Genomic DNA, 3,906 nt, shown 5'->3' with positions numbered 1-3,906 from the left:
TCTTTCTCTAATTTGCTGGGACATTAAATTACACCCACATCACCTCAGCAAGCAAATCAAATCTGACCACTGCTACACAGAGCAAAGCCCACACAAACTGAGCCATGTGTGAAAAAGCCCTGCACAAAATGTGGGCAAACTCCAGAGATCTCTCTCACCATGCTTATTTCCATCAGCTAAGGTGCTTTCCATGTGAGTCCCCTAACCAAACCCAGTCCTGTGGGAAATTACCCATGCAGTGCAGCCCCCACTGCTCAGGGACACAGCCCTGGCACTACAGGGCACTCTGCACATTGGCAAGAGGAAGAAAGATTTTTAATAAACTCGGTCCACTTCATTCCATGTCCACTACTTTATATTTCCAATTGTCACATATATTCAAACTTACTGGACTAAGCTTTTTTTACTTAATCCAAGCACAAGCACACCCACAAAACAAAGTATAGGTATGAGTTACTTGTATTTCTTGTGATCAGGCTGGTTTATTGATATCTCATATTATGTTATCATTTTGATCATGATATTCTTACCAATCATTCAGGGTACTTTCAGAAGGATTGTTTGACTTTTTTTGTTTAATGTGACCATTATATTGTCTCTTAAATACACTCCCAATCACATCTTTAGGAAGAAGAGAAGCCTGAATAGCAAGTACTTGATGTTCCACAGATTTTGTGATACTGGGAATTAAATGTTTGATTGTAATCAGATACTTTTACCCCTATACTTCAACATCTCATACACTGGGTAGAAAACATAGATGAAAATGCTCATTCAATTTCTTCTCTATACTTCCAGCATTCAGCAATGCATTAATTCTCCTATGAAGAGCAAAGTTTAAATTGCATGAAGGATAATTTCAAGCAGGATAAAGTATGTAGTTTTGCTTAGTGTAAAAAACCTTATCCTTTGCAGCTAGAATGCAAGTTTTAACTATCTGCTATTATCAATTTATATAATATTTTTTATTATTACTGATAAAGGTTGCAATAGAAAATATCAATTCATATACAATTTTAATGAAGCTGGAAGAATTTTCAGATTTTTTCATTTGTGTCTTGGAACTCCTTTTAGAATTACACCTAAGAATAAGAGACTTGTGCGAAATTCTAGCCCTACTCTTCTAAGAATGCAGGAAAATTTTAATATAAAATCTTAACCTAATTTATTCGCATTCAGGAAGCCTGTGATAATGTCCCACTGGAGAGAAAGAAAACACATGTCAGAGGAAAAGTCCTGTCAAGAACTTGACAATGATCCCAGTCTTACCTGCAAGACTCCCTTAGGAATTGTCAAAAATCTCACAAGCCCCACTGAAGCCAAAGGGCTTCACGCAGATGTTAATTCAAGCATATAGCAAACTCTTAAAAAGTCATCAGCATTTAGTCAAATATCCCTACGGCTTAGACAATTTTCAGGACCCAGTTTATTTAATATATCTTCTCTTTTTCTTTTTTTTAGTCTTTTTGAAATTTTAGATTGAGGCTTGTACACCAGCCATTCTGAATAATCTTGTGAGGTTTCTAATGTGTAGAAAATAGAAAGAGAAGGGAGGGGGGAAAATGTTGCTCCTAACCTCTCCTCAGTGCCACAGATCTTTAAAAATACTATTTATTCCTATGAAGGAGAATTTTTAGGCCCCTGAAAAATCACCCAAATTGTAGAATACAGCCATTTCCAATGGTGGAGTGACCAATAGACCACAAAGAGCTCATTGCACTACAGCTTCAGGATCAGTACTAGAAGAAACTCAGCCCAATGACCTGCTAAAGCATGTCCTGGAATAGGACTTCCACCATGGCAAAGGAAATCATCTTGCCTGCTGCCAGCAAAATAACAAAATACAGATTGTGGTAGAAAAAACCAACAAGGTAGATGGAGTCTTTTACACTCTCTGTGTATGTTGTTATGGCAATCTTGCAGTGGCTATTTGAATGTTTGCTGCTAGACCTATAACACGGAATTTAAAAAGCCCACTATCATATATATCGGCTCCAAGAGACCATCAGAAGGCCAAGTTGAACCCAACACACACATAGACTAAAGGAAGTACTTAGTTAGAGTGGTACACAGACAAATATTTTCTTTGGCAGAGAACAGGTCTCTATAAACAGGAACATGGTCGAATCATGCACTTTTTGCAGGAACTAAAGCATTCAAACTCAAAAAAAAGTCACTACCCAAAGTTATATAGGAAAGAAACAAATAGCTAAATAATCATAGAATGATTCCTGTATTTTCACAAAGCTGGATCCCTTTCAACAGCATACCCCTTCAGTAATATTCTAAGGTTTTAAAACTCTGTATGATGTACCCAAAGAACCATTAGTTTCTACAACAGTGGATGCTTCAGTAAATCCTTCAATACATCTGAAGGCTGTTTGCAGTTGTTTATTTTCAAGCTTTATTTAGTATCACATTTCCACAGATTCAAGTCAGCTCTAAATGCCCTGAACACAGAGGTCAGTTAATGTCAGAAAACTCAAAGCCAAATGCTGTTTTTCTAATGGTGGTGAGAAATTAGTCAAACTGCAGAAACAATTCTTTGAAGTGCTACTGAAACTAAACTCTGTGATATTTACCAGCCTTCATGGAAATCATTCTCCATTATCAATAAGAAGGATATACCAAAAGTAGTTCTGTCTTTCGTTCACTCACATTTACACAGGGGCTACTGGAAGGCTTTAATCCTACAGCTTGGCTTGTCTACAATACTCCTCTCTAAACATACATGTGCCCAATACTTATCCTGACAAGCATGCTCTAAATGTTTTTTCCAGTTTTTATTCAAAAGTGAATCTATCCATATTACTGAGGACAGACATAACTGAAGTTTGATCTGCTTCTTTAGCAAACACTCATGATCTATACCAGGCCTATGGAACTTGGTCCTTCTCCAAGTTATCTCTGTTGGTCCTGGAATTCTACAAATTCACCTATTTCCTCCATCTCTGAAAGAAGATTTATGTCTAAGGCACTTCAGTAGCTTGTGATTTAACAATCTAGGAAAATGTTCCCAGTGAATACTTTTTCTATATCCTTTAAGAGTGACACAGTATCCCTTTAAAAGCAAATGTACTTCTAAATAAAGAGCTAGCAAACAACTAATGTAAAAATTACTTTTCCACATTTGAACTGATGAATGCAGAAATTCTGTGGAATGACCCCTTCCTAAGGTGTAATGTCACATTCAGTTTTACAATTATGTGTATACTCAAACTTAATGAGTAATTACAGAATTTGATTGGGGAAATCAGGTGAAATCAGCACAGTCCCTTATCTGTGCAATCCTCTGCTCCCATTGTGGAAATGAGGAAGGGTTTAAATGGCTAACTGGAGATAAATATTTTTGTAAGAAAGACAGCTGTGTGTCAGGCAGGAAAATTCAATCACTAGTACTCAAACAAAAAAATGAAATACTTTGAAATCCCAAGGTCATAATGCATCTGTGTAAGTCTCATTAAACTTAACTGACATTTTATACATTTGTTGAGAGCAAAACACTCTCCTACAGCTGCAGATCTTTTGAATGACTGTTCATTTTCATGGCTTTTTATGACTGTAGGCCAGATTATAATTTAAAATTGCAAAAACCATAGTATGTTTCAACAGACTAATCAACTTTTTTGGCTTTGGCTTTGTGTTAGCTTAGTCTTAGCTCTGGGTGCTGGATCTGGGGCTGCCAACAGCTGTGGCTCACAGCGGCGCAGCTCCTCCCATTGTCCCCACGCTGCCGGGTGACAGCAAGGTACTCAGCCTGGCAGCCCAACACATGCCAGTTTAAAGGAGGGCTCATCCATGAGACTCAGTATCTTGTTCTCCAAGCTTTCCCACTCAGAAAGAGACCTGGCCATGAGGAGAGCTGCTGGTGTCTGCTCACAGTGATGAAATTCCAGAAGGGCTCAC

This window comes from Geospiza fortis, unplaced genomic scaffold (assembly GCF_000277835.1).
Source record: "Geospiza fortis unplaced genomic scaffold, GeoFor_1.0 scaffold112, whole genome shotgun sequence".
NCBI classification, from domain to species: domain Eukaryota; kingdom Metazoa; phylum Chordata; class Aves; order Passeriformes; family Thraupidae; genus Geospiza; species Geospiza fortis.
This window is presented reverse-complemented; position numbering follows the sequence as displayed.